Genomic DNA, 26,847 nt, shown 5'->3' with positions numbered 1-26,847 from the left:
CCATAGCATTTTTCCAGCTCTGCTCTCTCCATGTCTTCACCAAGATGCCTTTTTCCCCGATGCCAGTGGATTTCCCTTTAGAGAGAGGCTTACAGGAATGGAAGACTGTTGACTTCTACTCACTCCATCCTTGATATTTTCAGCTGGGGAAATGAGAAGACAAAGACTTTTTCCAAATCTTTTAGGATCTCCTGGTTAACAAGTCTTCCCAAATATAAGAGATGCACATATTGATGTTATGAGTTGAAATACATGTTCCAGAATCTATCCATCTATGAAGATTTACAAACATGGTTAGGCCAGTTGCATGAGTCATCACGCTCTTAAGAGCAAGTGGTAGCAAAGAAAAACTTCTGTTCAATTCCCTTTTGACAGCAAATCCATTGCTGTGATGCACCACAATGTTCACACAGCCTCTGATGGGTGGTTTTACCATTCCAAACTGTTTAAAACACTCACACTCATAAAATATTAAACAACTTTGCTTTCTCCTGCAGGGAAGTAGAGGGAACCTTCCTAATTCATTTACAAAGGTCTGACTCAACTGCCACATTCATTGCATTACTTAATCAATTCCCACACATACAAAAACTTATTTCCCGCCAAATGTGTGCAAATTAATTGTACAATTTGGTGTAAAGTACATAAAATCTATTGTATGTAAAAGGACACATGGCATATGTATTTTGATACTAAATGTATTTTCAAAGTATTTTGAATTTTTTCCAAGAAATTATATGTGGATTTTGAACTTTTTCAAAGAAGCCAAGCTCTTTAACCAAGAACTTTATATAATCTTGTTAAATAAAGTTTTAAAAAATCATACCATCTAACTACAAGCAGAGTTTGCCTCTTAGAATAAACTCTATATATTATATGCTGGCAGTAAGTGAGCTCTCTTATTGCATGAGTTAACTGTGTCTAACTTACCACGGCACATGACGTTATGAGTCAGCTCTACAAATCTGATGCAGTTAGGAAATTCTCCATAAAAACTGAAGTAAAAAAGCATATTCCCTGTCTACATACAGAAATTCATATACCTAGTTCAGATTTCTGTTCTACTTTATATTTTATGCTTGCGTATTGGCTCGCAGGCCATTTTCTGTGAAGGCTCACCGGCAGCTGGATGTATTATTCCAAAAGACAGCAGAACTAGAGTCTTATTCCCATTGTCTTCTGTGAACTAGCCAAAATCAGAGCTGGGCTGAGTTTCAGGCTGGAAGGCTCCCAAAACAGCCGTCGGGTTCTGTCCTTCCTCTTTGGCTCGCAGCGATGTGATGGGTTATGGAGGATTTGAGAACTGTTTTTACTGAAAGTGTTGTACCTGGAATTTACTCGCCTGCTCATTAGCCACGTATGGAGATTTTAGCTTCATATTTGCATTTACTGTACTGTGAAAGTAAGGCTCATTTCTACCTCCTCCTCAGTTATGATTTCTTCACACGATATGGGGTCTTCTCCCATTATATAATAGAAATAGTCTTGTTATTCTTCAGAGTATTAAATTAACCACTTTAATCCCATGTTGCTAGCAAACTTCAGGAAATTCTCTCTTTTTTTATTTTTCCTCCTTTCAAAATAAGAGGGAGATTAAGGTAGACACCAAAGATTTCAGCATTTGGCACACTGGATTAAATCAAAGTGTCAGCATTCACTTGAAGGAAAACAAGAAAGGCAGTCAGTCTCTAAAATTTATACCTTTATTATGTGTTCATAATTAGAAATAAATGTTCAAAAGCGTCAGCTGGTTTAGTATACGCCCGTTCACCTAAATTAACCATTAGCAGTAACAGAGAAGTGTGACCAACCCATGTATGTCTGTGAGACAGTAGATCCCACCAGCTCCATGCCTCTTCTTGATGCCCGCTAGCAGTTACTCATTTCTCTGCTCAAATACGCTCTGACTGCTGGATGTCCTTCTCCATCCCTTCTCTTACACCAGATGTATCCATCCTGCAAGGAAAAGGGTCCCCGCTATTCCTGAGGATGCTAAAAGACTGCATGCTCATAGGCCTCCTGTAGAAAATATTTCACTTATTTAGAATTCAGCCTAAATAATCGATAAAATTGCAGAGCTTGACAAACACATGGCCTCTTTTCACAGAAAAACTTCCAGCAGGCCTGTAATGTTAAAAAAATTACTCTTGCAACCTTAGTCTCCTTTTTTGACTGTTCTGAATGTTCAGCACAGAGGCCCTATGTGAGTTACTAGGACCCTACACAAAAGTAAGTATTCTTTTAAAAATAAATTCAAATTAAATGTAATCCTTTTAGCTTTGCCATTTTTCAAGAGCAAATGTGAAGCAACTCTACAATTAGCTGCCATTTCTTCTCTATAATATTAAAGGAACTCACAGATCTTCAGTTGCCATTGAAATGTCTCTGTAAACCGTGCAACCTTTCACACAAAAGATAATTATGAAAGCGCTAACATTCATTTGACCACAACCAATAAATAATTTATGAACTGGGTGTTTGAAATTATGCAAATATTATAAATACTTTTTGTTGCCTGTACATCTGAGTAAGTATGATTCAGAAGAAAGTGTGCTATGGATTAATAGATTCAACATTTAGCAGATTTGCATTTTTACAGTGTTCTTTTCTTTGCTGTTTCCTACTATCTTTAGTATCATAGCTCGGAAAACAACTCCTGACAATACTGTCTCTAAGTGTATTTGAATATCCTGGCATCCCTATTCATCAGTCTCTTTGATGCTTAAAATATTTTTGCCTTCCTTCCAGAGCTTTTTATAATGGGAGAGAGAAGTGCTAGTATCAAACTCACCACAAGCCTTTTGGCCCCCCTACCTTCTGTATTTATTTTTTTTTTTTTTAAATATATATTTGATTTGTGTACTATTTTGTGGTGAAACAAGTTCTGGTGCTGCTGTGAATGTAATGCTAGCCTTCGGCAGTTTGGCTATTGTTATCCTTATTGCCTAAGTACTGTGAGAACATTGATTAATATATTTTAAAACCAGGATAGACCATTATGGTCAACTGGTCTGACCTTTGGCATGATGCAGGTTGTGGAGCTCTCCCCAGTAATTCCTGCAACAAGCCCAGTCATATATGACTAATAAGCTGTGGTTGCACTAATGATGCTTTTTGGCCACCATCCTCTACCCACGGTCATGCACAACAAAAGCTCATGCGAATTACATCTGCGCAGAAGAATATTAGAGTTGAGAGCTTAAGTTTAGCAAATTTGTCTGTGCAGTGTGGCCTACTGCAAAGGTCAGAGAGCATTTTTTTATGCCTTCGCAGCATTACGGATAATTTCTGTTTGATCTTCTGGCCTTCAGTCATACTGACACTGTGGAGTTTTGCATTCTGGTTATCAAATACAGGAAATATGAAAAAAAAACCCTGTGCATTTACAGAGCAGTTTGCTAAGTTATCTGACAGAGCTCACAAGTATTCTTACTTTTTTCTTCCAGAGGATTTGTAATTTGCCTTAGCAAAATGACCTTCCAATTCCAAGCAAATGCTTGGAAATATATACAAAGGCTACATACATTCATCGTCCTGTGTAACGCATGTGCTGCCAAACCCCAAATCACAGGAAACATATGTAGTTTCATCTTCTGTTACAGTAAAGAGTGAAGCTGTGAGAACCACTGAGGCTTTATAAACTATTTAAGAGAGCCTGTGCTCTGCTTCACGTGACCACAGGTCTGCTGATTGTCTTCTGACAAATCCATAAGAAATTCATGCCTCCATTTGGTTGGCTTCGTGTTCCCAGCCCAGGTGGATCCAAGATTGAGTGTGGAAATCAGTACGGAGGCAAAACGGGCTGGCATTGAGGAAATCATTCACACACAACCCAGGACACTCCAGCTTGTGAGATCTGCCCAAGAAACTGGGTGAGAGGAGCGTAGTACCTCTGCTTTACATAAACTTTCCTCTTAGGCTCCTACTCCAGTGAAAGGACGATGCAATGGTATCTTATGAAGAAAATACTCCAGCAAACAGAAAAATCGGCCCATGGAAATACAAAATTCTCCTGCAATAAGAGCTGCTTTTTTTTTTTTTTCAAAGCCTCTTGCTGACTTCTTTAGGAGTCACCAAGCTCTCCACACACAGGAGGTTTGGTCTTTAACTTAGCAAAGGTCACCGCTCTGTATGGAGAAAAGCACTAAGGACAGAGGCGGTCCCAAGGAGTATAAATAGTTTTCAGCACACATTGGGCAACTATTTGGAGAACAAAAATAGTCTGTGTGTGAGGCTGTGGGGGTGGGCGAGGGTAGCACAAGTGCCAATTCAAAGCCAGAGACTGGCTGACCTAGATGGGCTTCCTGACCTTTTTCCATCCTGAAAGCCTCCCCGTTCCTTGCTGGACTGGAAGTCGTCTGGCTGTAATTAGGGGCGGTTGCTGCTTTCTCTGGCTTCCTCCTTCTGCACGTTAGTTGTGTTTGGCGTGAAGCAGTGATGTTTGAAGAGTGCTCATGCCCCCACCCCCACCCCCCCCTCCAGCATTTGGTTAAGCCAATCAGTGGAAAAAATGACAATACTGTCTGGCATGGAATACAGGTGTTAAAATACCTTTATTAAAATAGAGGAAATAACACCTATTAGGAAGTGACCCTGAACTCACACATTTTATTATGGGTGGGAGAAGGACTTTTCCTTTCCGCATACGGTAAATGCTCTTGTTTCTTTCATGGTATTTAACAGTAGGAATGGATGAAATCTATTTTTATTGCATACAATTTTGTTGTAGACTCGTGGAGCGCTCAGCAATGACTTAGCAGGTTCCTTCTTTTATTTTTTATTTGCGGCGGATATTTAGCCAAATCATAAAAACAAACTTTAAAAAAACTCTGCTGGCAACTGTCCAGAACAGTGTGTGAGGTTGTTCCTGTAGAGCTATAGGAGAAGAAAAATCGTCAGTCAGAAAAATTTGAGCTCGACGACCTTCTTCAGAGTTTCTTCTGAGAAATGACATTCTTCTCTATCAAGCAGGAATGAAGGCGCTCAGGAGGAGAGAGCGAAACCTTACTCATGCTCTTCTGATATATGTCCTTGCTGCTGACTGTGTGCACGCTGAGCTGTGGGTGCAATCATGCATATCAAGCACCCACAACCATACAAAACCTCTTCAAAAGAGTAGTCAGTGCCCGCTCCTCCATCTCCAAATGAAAAGCACACTGGGTGATTCAAGATGTGTGTTTCTGCTTTGGCCTTAAACAAGAGAGCATTATTTCAGAACGATCCCAAAAATATGTTCCTAATATACAGAGATGAAAGAGTATTTCACATACAAGAGGAAACATTAAAATGTCCATCCATTTTACTTCACGTTGTTAAACAGTCGGGCTCTGATTCAGGAAAGCATTTCAGCACGTACCTAAGTGCTAATGCCTGAACTAGAAGAATTAGACAGTCCAGGAAAAGGAGATACAACTTGCAAACACCAGTTAGTGTCTGTATATGTGTGTGTATGTGTGTGCGTGCATGTATACTATTCACCAAGAAAGTAAAATGCGGAGATGAGTGAACGGAAGATGAAGAAAACACCAAATTAGGTGTCAGTTTTGCAATATATTTTTAATCAGAAAAGGAAGCCTAATTTTTGGCTGAATGTGAGATAGTAAAGATAAAGAAAGTAATTCTGCTCTGCGTTCAACCCAGTAAGACATCCCTGTGGAAAGATGAATGGCATTCAGTGCTGTGAAACCCATCACTAGCAAACATTGCTGAATTCAGTCATGTTCAGGGAACAGAGAAATTGCCTGTGGCTTTGGGGGTAAATTGTTTACTGAAGAGGGGGGCATAAAGAGCTTTGTGATGGACTTCTCTGTTGATCACAGGAGGTTTAGCACAATTCCCCCCCTTGCAGCTGGCACCTTTGCAAGGGTCAGCTGCAGCCCGACGCGGGTTCATCATGGAGCGTGATGGCCGTGCGCAACCCGAGGGACGCGGACGTCTACAAGGTAAGAAAAACAGTGAGGTGATTAGGAGACGGGGATAGGGGATAGCTCACAGTTACCTTGCAAACTAAGAAATGGAAAAAAATGTGTTGAGGGGTCTGTTGCATGACTGGGGAAGACAGGAGGAAGAGCAATGGAAGGGGGTGATATGGGGAGAACAAGAAAGTAAGGTCTACCACGGACTGCTGAGAGCCTATACCCAAGGTATTTTTGCATGGATAAGCACAACTAAGGTCAGCCTGGTCTTGAGAATCAGCAAGACATAAACAGGGTTCAGGAAAACAGTGCTCTGACAAAAGGGCTCCAAGCTTTTCAGGATGTGCACAGTAAAAAATTTATACTTGAGAGTATTTTCACCCTATTGTTTCTGTAAATGGAAAACTTTAATGATCATCCTTTCTTTTTTTTCCCTGTTACATTATTACTGCATTCAGCACTCTTTGGCACAAGTTGTTGCTTCAAAGGGGTTATTTTAGGTTTGTTTTCTGTGTTGGTAGAAACCATGCATCCACCCTGCAACATTAGAAAGGAGGTAGAAGCAATGGTAAGCGTACAGGGTAGGGCTGAGAGTGTTATGGTGGGGACTGGATCTGCTAATTAGTGTTGGTGTCTCTAATGCCTATGGGTCTGAGAAATTGTTTTTTGTGAGCTACGGATAGATTGGGGGCGGGGGGGGCAGATGCTTAGAAATACCCTTTCCTCTACCAACCTCTGAGTGATCCTTTCTTGCCAATCCCTGTTATGCTGGCATGATTATTGTTAATGCTTAGTCTGATTTTTAGAGTTTATCTATGGGAATGTAATACAGAAAAGATGATTCAAAATTCAAATATCTAGTGGTGTACCCATATTTGCATTCAACGTTGCTCAATTTTGTTTCTTTAACTGTTTTTGTTAAGGTGGAATCTCCCTGCAAATTGCAGGGGATTCACTTCAAAATGTAGTACATGAGCAGAAAAGCTTTATGCTAGGCTTTCCAGCCTTTCCACAGCTAACCTAGCTGTACAATGGCAAAAAAACCACCATCAGTATAAAATACTGCCAAATGACCTCACTCCTTCATTTAGGCAAAAGGACAAAAAGTTTATTTAAGTATTTTTAAATATCAGCGACTGATATTATACCCTTATTTCTTTAGTAAAGAAAACTCAAGACGATATGATACAGGATAAAATTTAGGGTAAAGTACAATGTATATTATGCAAAGGAAGAAGCAGTTTTCGCGAAGATGAATTTCCCCAGGTTTCAGTGAGATAAAACAGTCTTCTGAAAAAATTGACTAGCATGTTTTGGCTGTGAGCACCAGAGAAATACCACAAATAAAATATTTGCATAGCTTATAAAACACTTAAGTTGAGCATTAAAAGCATCTGTTTTCAAGGAATATACTGTAATTAAAAGGACTTGAAGTGAATCAGAAGTTCGGATTCCCCAAACGTTAAGCCTGTCATAAACAAGTCAATTGATTGGTTCAATATATAAAGTAATGGATGGACTCTACATTACAAGGAAATCATTCTCTCCCGGGGCTCTGTGCCTCACATAAACCACATCAGTAAGGCAGAAATGGTTCACTGGCTTAGCCTACCCTCCAAGATTGCATTAAGCTAGATTACTACTGTAGCATGATATGGAGGATTATTCTATCTTTCTCTATGTGGATTTGTGTGTGAGTATGTATAGGTTCTGAAGCTTTACATATTTCAGTGCTGAAGAGAAGCTAATATAGGAAACAAACATCTACCTTGTACAGGCATTTTTTACTATCATTGGCATGGGATATAATTTGGTATATGGGACAGCAGAAAAAAAAAATAAAAAGAAGCAAAAAGTCAAAAAATAATAGGGTAAACATCATTACAGCACCGTGAGGAAAGTAGATGGGTACTTTGGGTTGTGCTCTGAACCCCTGCTGTTCTATGAAGAAGCTCCAAAAATCAGTGAAAACCATCCTTTCCAATTTTCCTTGCAGCTCTGAGACCAACAACATTTGAGGACTTCATTAGAAGTGGAACTGACAAATGACAATGGCATTGCAAAGCGTTTTGTCATTACAGCACCTGCTACCTGCAGGTCTTCGCTGCTTACCCGATGTCTAACAGACACTTCTGCCGGGCACATTTTGTGGAAGGAAAATTGCAGCCTTTTTCCTCACCCATGAAAAGTAACCACACTGATATTCAAAGTAGTTTCACTTGCATCTGGTCCAAAGAGGGAGTCATGTTCTTCTGGGAAATCTCCCGCATTGCGAAGACACAGCAGTTCTGGAAGCAGTTGGGTTTTTTGTAAGGATTTTAGAATACTCTTTGAAAGGACAAATCCTGAATGACACACAACAAAACGAACATAATTTCAAGCATGCATCATTTTCTTGTATGCAAATTCAGTGGGTAAACGTGCAGTCTGTGAGTCACCTAGACACTTCTAAGCCCACCTTCTTCCACCTTAAGGTCTTCTCCTCGTTCAGCTTTAAGACCTCTTTGCACTGATACTTGCAAGTGTACTTGAAGGACACAAAGCAAAGTAGTTGCACGAGAGCAATGTACATCCCATTTAGGTTAATTTAAACCCTTGTTGGCAAGCCTGCCAGAACACCAGCCTCACCTGAATCCTGGGGACCCCTCAATCCGAGCAGAAACATTCACTCTCTGGTTTATAATCATACCGTGACTCAGACGGTCTCTCTTGCAAAACTATTGCAAAGCCTCAATTCCTTTTGAAGGGATCTGCCCTCAATTTGTTCATCACAGCGATCTGAGCGTTCACACAGCGAGAACACAGCGTTGCTGCTTGTATACAAACTGTGAAATATAATGAAGAAAGGGTCAGCTTTTGCAATTGCCATGTTCCTAGACCTAGTCCTGGCAGCAGCCATTTTAGCAGAGCACTGGAAAAGCAACCATTTTGCAGAAAACTGTTTTCTGTGGCAACAGAGAGATAGAGGAAAATTTCATTCTTGCTTTGATTTGGAGTTAAAGAAACAAAAGCACATTAAAGGATTCAGGCAGCTCATAGAGGCTCTTCCCTTTTCAGTACATTTTGGAAAGAGTCGTCAGATGTTAGTGTGCAAAGAGAGAACTAATTCTAAAATCTGTTTAAATTGTTAAACTTCTGTTAAACTTGAAGGGATTCTGCTTCACACTGAACTCATCCTGCCAGTATCACAGTTTTTATAGTGCACTTATAAACGGTTGTTACCAGCTGTGACATTATAATGAGTCCATAGTGATTATAGAGCCTGATCCAACTTCTCGTTGAACTTAGTGGCAATCTTCTTGTTGACTTCAAAGGCAGTCGGACCAAGCCCTAAGTTAGGACTTCAAAATGTCAAGTCCTGTGAAAATTCCATTGTACAAGCCAATGATAAATGCAAATGCAGATAATGCACCAAAGAAATATTAAAGTTGAAGACTTAAACCCCCCAAAAGCAAGAGAACTGTAAATTAATCCTATCATAGCAAATTATCCCAGCCCTCCTGGGTGGTACTTGTAGGCTATATTGCAGTCACTTGCATTTTTCTTTATTGAAATTTTAATTGTATTTCTTTTTTTCCTATTTTCCCTGATATTAAACAATGTATTAATTGGCTGCTGAGCAGAGCTTTTGATCTGGCTGACCTTTGGAGCGTACCGACATGTAATGATAGCAACCCTCCGCAGCCCAAGCAAGATCTGCCTGAAATTCTAATGACAACTTTGAGCTCCCTCTCCCTGAGCTTCTTTGATGGCGTTAGCTTGACTGCCAAAGGGAACAAAGCCTTTTTCATGACACACTATTCCCTGCAGGAGCAATGAAGAAAAAGATCATTCTTGAAACTCGAGTCTAATTTGATGAGCAAGTATTTACTCCAGAAATTACTTTGAGGAATAGATGACTACTGCAAATGTGTTGAGACAGTTAAGGGCTGGTTTAGAGTCAGCAGCTGTCCTGCAGCAAAACTGGGACTTTTTGTTAAATACAGGGGACTGTATGGACTTCATTTTATGGAGAAAGGCTATGACATAATATGGCCAATCATTTCACACCTGCCCTTCCAGGCATGCAAGGACATCCTACCACCTACAGCCACCTACACACCACCCACATAAACTTCCTGCACCTCCATTCTCCATCCATAAAATGTGAGAACAGCATGGCACTACTTCTCAGGAGGCTTGTGAGATTAATGACTTTGAATCTTATAAGTACCCTGATGCTGTGTTTAATAGAGCCACATTAGTAGCTAAGATAGATTTGAGGCTTCTTCCTGGAGGTTCTGGAAAAGAGAGCACAGCATCCCAGTCTGTCTTAATGTGCTAGAGGAAGGGAAAGGGTCTTGTCCTAATGTTCGTTCTTAGTTAAAAATCTGTTCTTGCGGTATATATCAGCACAGTATGTGCCATTGATAAATAATTTTTCTTGGCAGTGAACCAAAATGTTCAAACTTTTCAGGTCTCTCCATATGATGTAAGTATTTTAACAGGCTAGAAAGACATGTTGTTAGAAGGGCATGCATGACAGGACATATTAGCAATTCATCTGCAAATTATTTGATTTCATCTGAACCCTGTTCTGATTAACCGGAGAGAAAAGCATTGCACTAGATAGAACATTGCTTGAGACTGAGCAAAGAGTTGTATTAGATAAAATCCTCTCATGCCTTTTCTTTTTGTTCCTTACTAGCTCTTTCCAAAGAATATTAGCAACTACACTGGTATATTATATTCTTCTGACTCTTTTTGTACTTAACAGTGTGCTAAACAGTGTTACGAATAAATCAAAGGCTAACAGAATTCTACCTTTTAACAATAACAAGTTACACTTCTCTTCTACTGCTTTCTGAAATCTAGATCAATTGACATCATCTTTTTGTAAGTATAAAAGGCATTCTGTCCTCCTTCTCTGTTTGATATCCTTAAGCTATTATTATTATTTGTTTGTATTACAGTAGCCGTCAAGCCCCAGTCAAAATCAAGACCCACCATAATATGCACTGAATACAGCACAATATCAAACACTCCTTTTTTCTAGAAGTTTATGTTATAGTAACCAGCAGAAATGTTATAAAATAATCCCCATTTTAAAAGTAGGAATAGGAAAGTGTAGGTCTTTAATGATATTTAGGTTTTTCATTCTCTTTGCACAGGGAAGCTGTATTTAATGCTGGGGTCCACAGGCTTTCATTTGTGTGCCACAGGTTGTGAATACATGGCGCAGAGACAACGCAGAGTTGTTGCTGGGTACTACCTGGAAGTATTTCAGATACAATTATCAATATGTATACTGCAGCCTGGTAATTTCTGATTTACTGCATCCTTTGCTCTGTTTTGAACAATGACACACTCGGGGAAAAGCTCTTTTCCTGTTCTGTCTGAAGAACAGTAGTTTTCAAATTTAGAAGGGCAGTAGTTTTCAAATACCTTCAAGAAGCTGGGCTGCAATGTTCCAGCGTTTCACAGGAAGTCTGCAGCTAGACTGGACGTGAACCTAGATCATCAGTCCTGGTGACAGGAGCATCTTAAATATTTCCCTGACAGACCTTGTCTATTTAACCGACTCAAGGTAATTCTTTATAAAAGGTCAAATTCTGTCTATTGTGGATGACTAAAAACTGTCACTCAAGCATTCAGAAACCTGCAAGTCTCCTTCATTTTGGAGGTATGTTGTTTTATCGCTGCTTTTGCTTAGGAATCCCAGTTGCTGCTGGGCATTTGTGCCGTTCAGCTGTTAGGGAGTTAGGGTGGAAGACAGAGAAGCATGCAAGAGCCAAGGTTTAGGGGCATGGGGCGCAAGAACAGGGGTGTAAGGTTATGGAAGAGCAATGTCAGCCATGTGGCAGCTATCAAGCACACAAAGTACCTTTCTGCTCAGGAAAGCCACAGTGACACGGGAACAGATGTCGCTTATACATACCGTGCTGAACTGGGTGGTCAACTGCTATTGCTAAAGGGCAAGCGTTGCGTGAGGAGTTGCTAGTTCTGCTTGTGCATCAGAATTTTTTATTTCCTGTAGCACTGCCTTTGATTAATTACCGTTCACTTCGCAGAACCTGAATGTGATTTGGATGGACAGAAACAAGTTTCTCAAATCTCACATATGAAGCTCACATGATAAATTTTCCTCCAGCTCTGTCTGACAGGAGCTTCAAATCTAATGAGACCTTTCTGAGATTTCATTGGCAGCTACTTAAACTCTGAAGGCAAGGGAAAAGAAGTGGTGAAAGCAGGCTAATGTGGAAACTTGATAGAGACATTTCAGAACCATAGTGGCATATCACTCTCCATCCTTAACATTTCCCACAGTGGAGATGAAAGGAGCTTGTGCGAACGTCTGTCAGACAGAAGAAGTTCATACGGTGTACATCATAAGTCTGCCCTGCAAAGCATGGTCATGAAGAAGGTACATGACCAAACAGATGCAGATTTTTGAAGTGGAATGAGCAGGCAGGAGTGAAATGTGTCCAAAGTCCATTCCTTCCAGTTCCGCCTTGGAAATGCGAATCTGGGAATGAATGTGCCTTTACACCCACTCACCAACCTGTTGTGTCACAGTGCAAGAGGAGCTGAAGAGCAGTGTACAGCATCCTGGCTACCATACAGCTCCGTTGGCCCCATCTGAAAACACTTCAGGAAGGCTGCTGGGGCATCCACGTGTGCAGGCTCTGCTGGATGCTGCTGCAGGTTTTCCAATGACCTGTGAGCAGGGCACTCATCCCTCAGACTTAGTAAAGCAAATGGTTGCCTCTTTTCTGTTTTGTTTTGTGGCACCAAACATGCTATTTAATTCTTTAACCAAACATATGACAACATTTTCACATTGTCAATATAATAAGCATAGTATGAGTAAGCTGGTCCTTTACTGTGTAACCACTCGAGAGTGTTGCTAGTGCACTTGAAATTTTCCCTTTACCCTCAGCAGGAACCTTTGCCTAAAAAATTTGGTTTATACAAAACAATAAGGCAGGACAAAGAAATAGAGCAAACAGATACATCCAAAACTAAGATTAATTACCAATGCCTTGTAGATTAGACGTGAGCCTATGGTCTTGGAGGTTGGTCTCCAGATCCTGCAAGCTCCCTGGAGACCTCAAGAAAGTCTCCATTGTTTATATAATTTTATCCCTTTCAGTGAAATGACAATAACGTCCTCCTCATCTTTTGTCTTGATACTTCAGCTGTGAACTCTTTGACCCAATGCCTCTTGTTTCATGTTAGTACAGTAGGACTCCAATGTTCATTAACGTTTCTTTGAACTTCTATAGCTTTATCATTTTCTGGCTTTTACCATAAATCCTTATTCAATGTGAACCTTAGCTCATACATAAACTCCTGTCATTCTTTTAGTGCTTCCTAAACACTGAACATCACTTTGAATATTTTTTAAGACTCTGTGAATTTTGTACTAGTATTCAATTTTCTGAAGGTCATAAAAGAACCAAACCTTGTCTAAAATATCAGCATAAATTTTCCTGGATCTGCATTTCCTTGAACTCTGTGTTTTGAGCAGAGCTAAGCATATGTGATCATCTAACATTCAGGGTATTTGGTTTTTTCACCACAGTTACTTTAGCTCATATCTGGAAAGGAAATAATAAGAGATGGGCTACAGCAAGTTAATTTGTGGAAACATAATAATAAAAAAGCTGTTGACAATAAAAATCAAGTTGGAAGAAGACTGTTTCTCTTTCAAAGAAAGGATGTCTACTTGTAGATACTTTCAGATATTTAAACTGTACTTTCTCTAGCCCCTGACCCACTTTGAAAGAGTTTTTAAAAAATTGTCAAAGGAAACAGAGATGTGTTTTTCATGGAATTTGACATTGTGTGTCCAGTAAGTGGTAAAGGAAAAATGTCTGCTATCTACTTGAACCTTCTTCCTGCCATGTCAGTCTGATGAGAAAAACCGCATCTTGAAGACAAAAAGAATAGGGGGGTAAGAACAACACAAGAGATTGATTAACCCTGTGTTGTTATCTAGCAAGTGTCAATAACAAAATGCTACTGGGCTCCTGCATTGTTTCCTTCTAAATTTCCAGTCTCACACCTGTCACATCTCAAGATAACTATCCATCACGGAGTCAAAGTGGCAAACAACTGTGTGGTCCCTTGATAAGGAATAGTGACACAATTTGTCTCCTTCTCCTCCCACAGATTGCAACTAATGGGCTAACAGCAGGTTACAATAGCACAAGATGGATTTGAATCACTGTCAGTGCTAGAAAGCAAGCACAGCTGCAGAATAGCCTAAAGAAACACTTCAGTTTAGATGAAAATCTGAAGCAACGTACAAAATTGAAACCTAATCAATCCGCTTTAAAAGGATTTAATGGTAGTCTTAAAAGTTAATTATTGCACATATTGGAGGGTTATTTATTACATGCTCTACCCTGTTAATGGCAAACTATTGCAGAAGCCAAGACACAGCTCCTGCACAGTAAATAATATTACAGTGGAAGCAAACACAATAAGATAGAGAGTATTAAAAACTACGAAATGCCTGTCTGAGATCACGTGGCATTTTCCAAATGGATTCCATGGCACGACATTTAGAAATGTTTTGTTTGTAACTTGGAAATATCAAATGTACAAATAACAAAGCTAGGAACTTGGAACAAATTCAGCTCTGATTCAACGAAGTTTCATCGGAGCTCATTTTATTTAAGGATAGAAACGCACATTTTCACACCGATAACTTCTTTAAATGTGTTCAAGCCCTCCTCTTTCCCAGCTCTCTCTGCTAAAAATCTATGCATATAAATCTGTATTCATAATGGGGAGTGGTGCTGCAGTCAGACAGACCCAAGGAACAGCATTAAAGTGGATTGGGAGGTAAAGCATATATCAGTGATTTAAAAGGAAAGCAGCTGTTACGATAGTTATCCACAAGCCAGAAATTACAGATGCAGTAAATTCAGTCTCGTGGTTGTTCTGAAAAGAAAGCCTAGTACGTTAAGATAGGATAAATACAGACCCAAGATAGTCAAATGACCTTAACTCACCACCATAGTAAGACCATGAGACAAACCCTAAAACCCAGTCTACCTTCACACATGAGTTTTTTCTTCACGCTCACTCCAGGATCTGGAGAAGGAGCTGGAGCAATTGTCCTGGTTTTCAGGTCCTGAGCGGAAGCAAGCTACCTCAGCTCCATTAACAGCAGCACATCCACGACTTCGCTCGAGCGAGGACGTGCCCCTCAGCACCTCCGTAAGGGAGGCGGGAAAGGGTTAACTTTGAGGAAGAAAGCATGACCCCTGCTAATATGGGAACTTGGTGCTGCTGCTGGATCTGCCTCTGATCCTCCTGTTGTCGGTTGCCAGAGTCCTGTTCACCTCTCTTTTCAGCCTGACTTCAATTTAACACCTTCCATTTCAGACGAGGGCCGTGTTGAACAGAAGCCAGCAACATCTGGATTGCATGATACTGACATCCATGTAGGAAGGCAGGAGGCTTTAAAAAAAATCCCCAGGATGGCTTCACACTTGAAAATTATTGTCCTCCATTTACTAGTCACTCTCTCGCGCTGATGCTTTTTGTTCTCAAAGTACCAAAAACTGCAAATGAAAAGGATTTCCTCGGGGAAAACAATGTAGTACAGTTCCCAGAAGTATTCTGCTCATGGAGAATGGACTGAGGCAGAATATTACCAGCCTGCAGAGAGCTATGAGACAAGCAGATGATTTGGGCAGGAGGCTCAGCTTGTAACCTGTTGTGAGAAAAAAAAAACACAACCCTGCCTATTTTAACAGTAAGTAGTGCAGCAAGCCAGCACTTTTGCAATGCATCATTGCAGAGAAAGAACTGGATGACCTTGAAGGGTGAAGATAGAGAAATGTGATTAAATTTAATAGTACAAAGTGCAACAGCATGAACTTGGGGGCTAATAGCAGGAATTCCTGCTATCAGCTGGAGTTCATCAGTTGGAAATAATACAGCGGGAAAAAGACTTCAGTATATTAATTACGCACTGTATGATTATGAGTTAGTATTACCATGGCCATAAAAAATGCTGGGGTGAAGTATTCCTGTAGAAATGCAGAAGCATTCGCTCCGTCATGCAAAGCACCCATGAAATGACTTCTGGACTGTTGCGCACAGCCATGACCAGCCAGGTAGGAGGTTCAGCGGGACAGGCACGTGGACAGGGACAGCCCGCTGAGACAGAGAGGGAAACCAAGAGCCTGGCTCGTGACTGGGAATGAAAACTGTCTGGCTTCTTTCAGTGTGCAAAACCGGGACTGAGGAGGGATATGACTGCAGTTTACAAATACATTAGTAGTAAAGAGCAACTGCTAGTGCAGGACAGTGTTGGCACAAGAACGAGTGTGTATAAACTGTAATAAGTGTATGCTTGTAATCAGAGGACTATTCCCAACCACTAAAGGATTCTGCAGACTCCGTCAGTAGAAGCAGAGAAGTCTGCAAACTGAACTGCTTTCCAGACAGACCTTTTTACCCATTTCCTAAAGTGACTACATGACCTAAACGTACAATCAGGTGTAGGACAGCAGGTCCTAGACCTGATGGTCGGGAAATTGCTTTCCCAGGGATAAATCCAGTCACCCAATGAATGGGGGACAGAACACCCCATCCCTCCTGCGATCACAAACCTGAGGTTCACACCTTTGCCAGGTCGTATAGTGGGAGCATACAGATATATATCTGGTTGCATCCAGCTATTTTTCACTGGGCAGCCAACGCTGAAGCTGCCCTCCAGGAAGCTTACAAGTTCAGCTGGTAAGGGAAGTAAAGGCAACATATCGGTTTCCTTTCTCCAGCAAATCCTTTCCCATTTTCCGGCCATATTCTCCCCATTCTAAGTGTATTGAGCTTCCCGATAGTCTGGAATTACAGCTAAGGTATAAGCTCAATTCAGCTTTAACCAAGTCAAAAAAACCTCCTGGGAGATAATAAATTTATTTTTTTTCTTTTCCTGAGTTCCACTTACTACCTTACTGCCTCAATTCACTTAAGGGTGCTTTATTTAAGATTTCCTTGGTGCTTGCACTCAAAAGTGACAGTAAGATTCAAGCCCTTGCCTTCTTTTCTACACCTACTCAAGGCAGAACAAAAATATGACCCCGACAAAATGGGGGAGGAAAAAGTGCCTCGTTTAATTAATTCAATAAAAATCTACAGCATTGAAATAAAATCAACAATCACTTTCCTGCATGCCCTTTCAACACTATGCAGAACAAAATTCTACCTTGTCTGGATAATGTGATAATACAAGCAGACTGCATAAAAGCAACCAACCCTTGTTGGGACAAATGAAATAAAGAGTAGCTATGCTCTCACTCTCAAAATCAGTATTAATGCTTCATGTAAGCCGTGATGATATCTTTCTGATAAATGTCAGAACCATGTGATTAAAAAAACGCATCACATAATTTCGGGGCTTATTGTGCCAATTTGACGACCTGACTTTGTTGGAATTATTTCTACCATTCCTGATCACAGAGCAACTTCAGACAGACAGCACTTTTTGATTGTATGCAGAAATCATAAACAGCTTTTTCCCCCTTTCAAATGTCCATTTTTCTTCCCCAAAGCTGGCAATAATTATTAACTCATACTGAAAAACTACCTGTTTTAAAATCTGATTTATCTCATCTTTGCATAGTTAAAAAAGGTATTTTACATCTTTGGGGAAGGGAAACATGGTGTTCTCATATAAATCAGTCTTGACTGATACCTTTTCAGGGACCCAGGGCACAAGACCTTAAAATTATATTTTCTATGCTATTTGAGCTATTTTGTTGGAGTTTCTTAGGGCAGCAAAGACATTAAAGTGCTGTTTCCAAGGCAGAAATCCCTGTCAAAGAGGAGCATTCCGGTTTTCTTCTGTGTCCCAGACTCTCAGCTGGGACAGAAGGAAGGACATAAAACATACGAGGCCTGTGCAGAATACGTAGTATGGATGCGTAAAGGTAACCTGCATAAGTCAATTATATCTTTGCTACGTGTGATTAATGTGGCTACCTATCATAACTTCTTTCTGACAAGCCTTCATTTTGCACCCGCTATCATTTTCTTTCCCTTCCTTTCAGATATTTATGCCTGTAGCGATAGCCAGGTGAACAGCACAGTACAATGACGGATACATGAGTTACGTTTTGCACTTTGTTTGATCAACTACCTGTTTTATATTGTGGTCTTAGGATCCCATTTTATGTTCCACTTTTCTGGACAGATGTTGAAAAACCATAAAAAGGGGGTTTTTTTAAGCGTTATTACCAGTAAGCTATTGCAGTGTTAACATCGTCTGTATTGTAGCAACGGAAACTCCAGGAAAGCATCTTCTCTTTCTGTCTCTTTCTCTCTGTAAATTTTATTTATAGCCTTGCAAAATACTTGCATCCACATAACCCGCCCTTGCCGACGTGCCAGAAGATTAATGATATCACAGTGTTCTTGAGAATAGAAATGTGTCTACCACCCTAGTGAATAATCTCTCTTTTCGCACATTAAAAGTGAGACGGGACTCGTGCTGGAGAGAAAGGACGGCATGCTGCGCAGAATTGACACGCAAGCAGCGGTCCCCCTCCTGCTAATTGCGACACACCAGTCCTGCGATGTTAATCAGTGCTTCCACTCTTGTGCCTTGCTGATTGTTTGGGACAGACGCAACACAAAGGATGCTAAACAAATACCCCACATCGTGCCGGGGAGGCTGTACCGGCAAGAAAAGGCACCAAAGGGATGACGACCCTGAAAACACTTGTGGTGCCAGCAGCATGCCCACCAAGCAAAATCTGCGAGTGGGTCCCAGTGTGGCTCTTTTCTCTGGGGGTCATGTTGTCGCATCCCGTCATACAATTTCCCTGCAATAATATACCTGGAAAATTTATTTTAAATGGATTTTTTTTTTTAATTCCCTTGTAGCCTTTGCAATAACGTGGTTGATGAGAGCTTTAGCTTTTTCTTGTCTGGGAATGGAAGGAGAATATTCTTGTCCCTTTGCCATGTTCTTGTCTCTTTTCCATGTTACCAGTCCCTGCTTTTTGCTTGTGGATGGTTTAATTTTTAAAAAAAAACTTTTTTCCTGTCCTTTTTTTTGTTGTGAACCTGGTTCCAGTTTCTGCCTACCTCTCTCTCTCTCACTTCCTTTGACCTTTTCCTCTCTGTTTCTCTCTCTCTTTGTCCACGTTGGCAATAGTCTTTAGCTTATGCTCTTTTATGAACCTTCTGCTTCTTCTTCTTCTCATTTCAACTCTCTGGACCTGATTTGCAGCTGCTGTGCTCTTCCTACAGCCGTTTACACATGTGTGACACAGGTGTAAAATACTACCATTTTCATTTATGCTGCTTGTAAATGTCAGCAGAAGAGAAAGGAGAACCCGTCCTTCGCAGAGTGAATCAGCAGACTTTCAGGAGTGTCAGATACATATGAGCAAAACCTGTGTGAGTCACCAATCATTCCTAATCCATGCCCGATCTCTCACAAACTGTCTCATGCTATTGCTTAACCCTCCAGCTCTCCATTGTTCCCAAGGGCACCTTTAATCCAGATTTTTCTTTAAACGAGAGGATGTTTCACTTTGATTTCTGGGAATTTTTTTTTTAATTTTTCTTTTTTTTTTTTTTTTTTTTTTTTTTACAGCTTCCAGACCCCAGGAGAACTGAGCTAAAAATACACACATGGAGTCAGGTATCCACGTGTCGTGTTTACCCCCTCGAACAGCAAGCAGTGCAAGAGCAACTGGAGATGGAAAGGGAAAACTTATGCGTGTCTTTCCATTCAATGAAAGAAGCTACACCACATTTTGCTTACTCTAGAGCATTTCTGAATTCATCAAAACACCTGACAGCTGCACAGGATCAGGGGTTTTGGTGAAATTCTGACTACTTTGGGGTCAGACGTACTCTGAGAAGTCTCCCTCTTTTTTTAGGCTAAGTTCAGAAATCACATATTAAAAAAAAAAGTGCAGGAAGCAGCAGTTGAACTGTTAAGTGACAAAAGCCCAGCACCAAATTGCCTCGAGTGGTGGTACCAGCCCCGCTCTTGCATTGCCCACTCCTGCTCACGGTGTGCCGCAGACACAGCAGGAAGGTGAGCGATTTGGGAGGCTTCAGGTACGCGGCAGCCTGCTCTCTCCTCCAGGTCTGGGGACAAAACAGCGGCGCAGAGCTCAGTAAATAAACCCAACAGCCCACAGGAGAAGGTTACCTACCGTACAAGCCCATGTTGCTAGCTCTTTTTGCCCCAGTTTCGTTGTCAAGCTACAGCACCCCTTTAGATATTTGGCTGTTGCACGTTTTACCGCAGGCTGCTTTGCTGAGCTGCTTATTCCTATGTGTGCCCCTGTGATAAATTTTATCAGTGCTCAGATGGAGGGTTTTCCACGAGGCAGCTGCACAGTGGCTTTTTATCTGTCGCGGCACCCCCCAACCAAAACGCAACAATTTTTTTAAAAGTTTTTTTTTTTTTTACTTAATTTATGTTACGGCATTTCTGTCTGTAGTCAGCAGTTTGTGCTCCCAGAGGAAGCTTACGTGGAAACAGGGAGCCTGGCCACAAAGTAAAATACGGCTGGGATAAAAGCAACAACAAATCGTAATCAAAAACTATTAGCGGCTGTCTGCTTCTAAACAGCAAAGATTTGGTATCTGCTTTCTCACTTGTCTCACCAGTTGCACTCATGGTATATACAGCTGTCTTAAGTGGCAACTGGATCATTTTCTCTACGTTTTAGTTCACTCATTTTAAGCAAAAACTGCTCTCAGTAACAACTTCATTTAAAACAACTGCTGACCAGAGAGAGAGTGTGGAAACTCAAAACTTAAAGGCATTTTGCCTGTGACCAGTTATGGCTTAATATCTATCTTCCTGCCCTATACTTACCATTTTTTTACATCTTTATTCGAATTTGATTTTTATGCTCCTTTAGAAGCTTTCCCATCAATGGCACTTGTCAGAACATTTATTTAGCGTTTATTTCTTTAATCATTCTTGCTTGCAGTTCATAAATTAAAATACCATCCTGCAAAGTTCCATGAGGTTTGTCTGCCAACGGGGATGTTTTAAAAAGGCTGAATAATATCATATTGTAAGTTTCCAGTGTCCATAATAGAGAATTTTAAAGATCATCTGCAGGATTAATTTCACTTTTTCAAGCTACTTCGGTTTTCTTCTAAATGGAAAAGTTTCACTTACAAGTGATTTTTTTCAAGTTTCCTTTCTTAAACTTTATCATCCAAGAAAGTATATGGCAAGTAAAATTTTGCCAGCCATTCATCTGTCCTCTGGATTTTAAGGCAATGACTAAAATATGCTCATTGCAAAGAAAACAGCTGTTTAAAAACACCTATTTATTTCTACAGGCATCATCCAAGTGAACAACAGTCACTAATGTTATTTTGAGATTCCATCAAATTTATGAGGTCATATCACTGACCTGAGAAAAGATTACCATCCATGTACTGAAACTCTGTAGTTTTATAGGATTTTTTTGTTATGATTTGCTCAACATTGATTTCTAAACTGGATTCCTCCAACTGCCAAATTTGTACACCTAAGAGTTGTTATGGCTCTGAGGTAGTATACCAAAATATATATTCTTCAGCTACCAATATGTATGTGTGTGTATACATAAATATATTTAACTCAATAAATATTCTTCTAAAATACCTCAATATTTAGCCTATCCTGGATATGTATTTACCCAGTCTACCTCCCATGTTTACCTAAGTGATTAGAAAAGTCTCTCGGGCAAACAGTGAGGGTTTTATAACCTTCCATGGAAGTTTTTGTAAATTTGTTTTTTGAAGAAAAAGATCACTTTGGCTTCTTACTCCGTTAATTTCCTTTATTTTTTTTTAATATATAAAATTTTCCTCCTTGTCCTTCAAGGGAAACTGGATAAATAAATGAAGAAGTATTCCCAATGTCGAGATGGTTTTGGACCAGGATTCAGCAAGGGATTTAAACCTTGAAAATCTGGCCCCACTGACTGCACGGGGAATTACCATGTGCTCAGAGGAAGGCTTGTACTTAAGTTCCTTGCTGAAGCAAGAGTTGCAGTGATCTCTTTTGCTAGTGGACAGCAAGTAACTTAAAAGCATTATATGAATAGCAATGGAAGAAAATTTAAAATTAGGAGTGTTGCTGGAAAATACAAAAAGGATGCCTTTATTTAAGATCTCGGTCCCCTTGTTTAGGGATAGATGCTTCAGACACAGAGCCTTAGCTGATGCGGTTGATTTTTGATGCACGGCATCCTGGAGCCATCCTTACTTTCCTATCTAGTGAAAGTAAGGCCATACCCCGTGGGGAAGAACAAAACCTAAACAAAACAAAATGTCTCTAAACTAGCACCAGATTGAACAAATAAAACATGGGGGCTTGCTGTTCAAAATATGTTTAAGCAGGAATTGTGGGGAAATGTGAACATATATAGTAATGAACTCACGGCACAAAAGCGGGGCTTACCGCAATTCAGTCTCCAAACAATAGCATTTTTTGTGGGCTTGATCCTCAGAACTTCTGGGCACTTTAAAGAATTTCCATTGACTTCTAGGGGAGAAGAAAACAGCCAGCACTTCACAGGACCGAGCCACATGTTCAGAGCGAGTACACAAAAGCCAGCCAGGAGCTCCAGCCAGAAATGCTGGCTGCATCTTGTTATCCCCAGCGAGAGCTTGGATATTAGACCTTGAGTGCTGAGCCTATTGTGAGTGTGGAGAAGTCACAGTATTTATGGAAATCAGCCTGGAAACCTTCCCTGAGTTCACCTTCAAGTCCTACCAACTTAGACTATGCAAGTCCTTTAAGATATTTTTAATAATTATGGACAATTAAGGGGTATGAGCCAAATATGAAACCTTTGCTTACTCCTTTTATCAATAAAGTGCTCAACATGGCTCAGATGGAAAACAACAGGGGGGAATCTGCATCTTACAACAGCCTTGTTTGTTAGCACCCCTTGGCAATGGATTTTTTAACAATCTTGAGCCTGTCAACCTTTGCAAGCTGTAGCAGAAAAGGATTAAATGTCCCCAAAAACTGACCTTAGAGTGGAAAACAAAATTTTGAGAGGCGTTATTTGTAGAGGCCTCGAAGTAGGCACTAAAAACTGGGTTACTTTTTTTGTATTCAGCATCTACAAGCTGCGGTATCTATGAGTAGTAAAGGAGCAGTTCATGAATTCAGGAACCTATGGCCAAACTTGTCCCTCAGTTATGCTGTCCCTCCTCTAGACATCAATAGGAAATCTGCAGCTCCTGAAATTAGATCATGTCCCTTATGAATAATAATTATTATTATTATTTTAATTTTTGTGAAGCTAATCCATAACCTTGCTGTTGTTGAGGAAAGGCAGCAGGATTTTTCATTTAGTCAACAATGAAATATGTAAAATATGAAAAACACATATAGTTCCAAGCAGAACCTGCTACACGGGAGCAGAAAGGTTCACTAGGAACCCTGCTAAGACAATTAGATTTAATTCAGAAAACAGCAAGATAATGTGAATGGTGAGAAAGTTATGAACTGTAGAAATAAACGTCAGGCATGTACGAGTCCTATTTTCAGAATTGTTTTGAGACTTAGCCCACTGATGTTTGTAAAGCATTTGTGTGATCCTTGAGTATCAGAGATAAAGGAATGCAAAATATTGCAGTTAAATGTCAGATAAGGCTGAAATGCAGAACAAACAAAACACAGAAGATTTGCCCTATACTTGCCCCTCAATAAGCAGTCATCTATTTGTGGAATATTTATATTATTCTTATTAATATACATGTGGAAGCTTTCTTCTAGAGTGGTTATTTGCAAACCATCTACAGCCTATGATTTCTAATGCTTAGAAAAGCATCAGAGAGCAAAATTGCAATACATTGAATTCATGGCTTTTGATAAAATTTTTCTAGCTATGCAGCACAAGGTCTTCAAGTACATACAGTATCTCAGATGCACCCTCTTAAAAAATAGCAGTATATTATAAACAAATGCAGCTGTGTTTGGAGCCCCTTCTGAGCTGCATATGAAGTCTATAAAGCAACCATCTTTCACTTCTTGAAAATTACAATGCTAATTAAAAACTGCCTGGTTGATTCCTGGTTGTATTAATAAATGAGGAAGACTTTATTCCACTGAAATGGTTTTCTGAGAGATGGCATATATGCTCTTGCACAACAGGATCCAGATAGAAGACTCTGAAGTTATTGTCTGTCTTTCCAATACTTCTTTGTTGTTACTTCCAAGATTTTCTTTCCAGTTCAGGACCTTGCAACTTCTAAAACTTTTCAGCAGCATTTTAAAGATAAACAGATTGATTCCAGATTGTCTGCCAGTCATGCTATATCCTGTGTTAAAACTGATGATATATGCATCAGAAGGGATTCAGGTAGGACCTAAAGCACATATGGTCAACATATCTTGTATTCAAAGGAAATAAGAATTCAAAATTCAGTAAAACACTTTTGCCTTTTGAATCTTTTGGTTTAAACTGCACGCTCTCCCTCCTTGAAGAGTATAACATAATTCTTTTTACCTGTAGCTTTCTATCTTTGCAAGCACTGAAGGATAAAAATCATTTTAAGAAACGACTGAACACAGGAACCGGTGCGCAGTGGTATTATTATTGCAAGTATTTATTAAGTGTCTCATCGCTCAGTCCTAACCAGACAGATCCAATCCTCAGAAAGTTACCTGCAATGACCAGCACTGCTTATTGCATATGAGATGTTACGGTTTTGCCAGAGCACCCGATCTTCTGATCTCATTGCTGGAAACAGCCATCATATGTCTTCTCCATTAGCACTTACTGCCGTCCACTCAGTTTGCAGCATGCCCAGCTCTCTCATGCAAACCTTATAACTGCTCTTCATAAACTGGTGTATATTTTTATATGACTGCTGGTATAGTAGTTGTAAGGTACTGCTGATTTTTTCAAACAGTATTTTATTCAAAGCAACAGTATTTGAAAGAATAACTTCTGAGTAACTCCTGATTTTGAGCACTCAGACGAACACACCAAGTAGCAGTTTGTTTACTCCTTTTTCACTGATACATAGGAATAAGGGAGTACGGGGATTAGAAAACCTAACTTTTGCAGAGAAAGCAACTGTGGAGTGACTATTTTCCCTTATTAAGGTACCAAGACATCTTCTGCCTGGTAATTGGAGCCACAATCATACTTTTTGAAGTAAAAATCATCCACTGTGACCATCTGAGCTCATCTTTGAGAGTCTAAACCATGACCGCACATGTGTAAACCACCATCAGGCTGATGGTGAAGGTAACAAATATTATGACTATAATGTCTGCAATAATTGATATTTAGGGGGGATAAAGAAAAACTTTGTTTCTAAGCAAGAGTTCACAAAGTTCACTCCAGAAAATGTGTATAACACTGAACTGCTTCATCACGTGGAAAAGGTTCGCTCACATTTTGCGCACATGTTTGCACATTTGTTTTGTTAAAACAAATGATGATATCATTCACCTATAGCAAGACGAAGCTCTGCGGTATGACAAACAGCTGCTTTTGTGTTAAATCATCCCTGGCCTCTCTGAATTTATTCCTCTTGTTTCAAGGCCGTTCTCTCTTCAGATCCATAGCTGCAGCATTTCATTCATGAATTTAACCTCTCCAGTGCAGCGGAGAGGCTGTATTTCATTCTCCTTGCCTTAACTCCCATGAAAGGACTTTATGGTGTTTCAAGTAGAAGATGGGGTCTTTCCAGGCGTCGCACGTCATGCCTCAGCCCAAGAAAATTTAAACAATCCCAAAGCAAAAAGCCCTGTCACCACCGTAACTAGGTAGGTACATACCGCCGAACACGCTTATCATAGAATATATTAGGAAGGACAGTTCTTCAGCTACCAGACACCACGTTGACTTCTCCAAGAAGAAGATATGTATCTCTTCAATGTGTCTTGGGATGGCTGGTTGCAACTCACAGAAGAGCTCAGTCTGCCGACTTTAGGATCAAAGGAGTCCAGATGAGGAATAGAGCTCTGGAAAACAGAGTGAATACTTAAGAGGGACATCTAGACAAACAGAGAGCTAATAGGTGATAACTGAAACTACAAGGATAGTATTTGTCCTGTGTTTGTAGAAAGCACACTAAGAATTTTGGTGATAATTTCTTTCTTTCACTTTGTGCAGAGAGCTAAAGTGCTCTGCAAAATACAGATAATCGTACAGAATTACTGCTCTCTGTACAGAAATCCTTGGCTGCAAGGGTTTTGTCAGCAAAGGTTTTGAGTGCCACAGCGCAAAATAACCGCTGTCTCTCTGAGAATGCTGGAGGTAAATAGCAAAACCACATGGACAATGTTTTTGGAGCAAACTCTTGCCTTTTCATTAAACTCATACCTGTCTAGAGTAAAGGTAGTCACACAGACAATGCATTCCTACTGATCTTTTGCTCATAGGGACATTTAGGATTTCAGGCCCCTGCTGTGATTGCTACATTTGATTACTACTGGCTAATGAGATGATTTTTGCCAGTCAGTTCATTTCAATCTGAAGAACACTCTTTTGGGTTTGGTTTTTCTTTCCTTTTTCTCCTTGTGTTTCAGCTGGAGATAAAGTTAACATAGCCACCTTCGATTAACTGCATCTGTTTGCCAAGAGAAGATATCTCAGTGCACCAAATCCCCAGTACTTTCATACCAGAATCTGTGAATACAACACTGAAATTTTGAGAGTATCATTAAAAAATTGGATATCACTGCAAAAACGTGGACTTCACCAGCCATGTTTTTTGTAGGTCTTACAATGACATATTGAATAACAATAAAATAGTTGTTCAAGAATTTTCATATTTGAACTATCAGAGACTTCCCATAGCATTAATAAAAGTAGACCAAGATTTAGGCCTTCTCACTACTGAGTAACATTTCCAGGATTCCCACTACTACTGTGCCTTGACTGTGTATCATTGAAATATTCTTTTTCACTTTCCAAGGCTGGAAATT

Source organism: Gavia stellata, chromosome Z (assembly GCF_030936135.1).
Source record: "Gavia stellata isolate bGavSte3 chromosome Z, bGavSte3.hap2, whole genome shotgun sequence".
Taxonomy (NCBI): domain Eukaryota; kingdom Metazoa; phylum Chordata; class Aves; order Gaviiformes; family Gaviidae; genus Gavia; species Gavia stellata.
Note: the sequence above shows the minus strand (reverse complement) of the source record.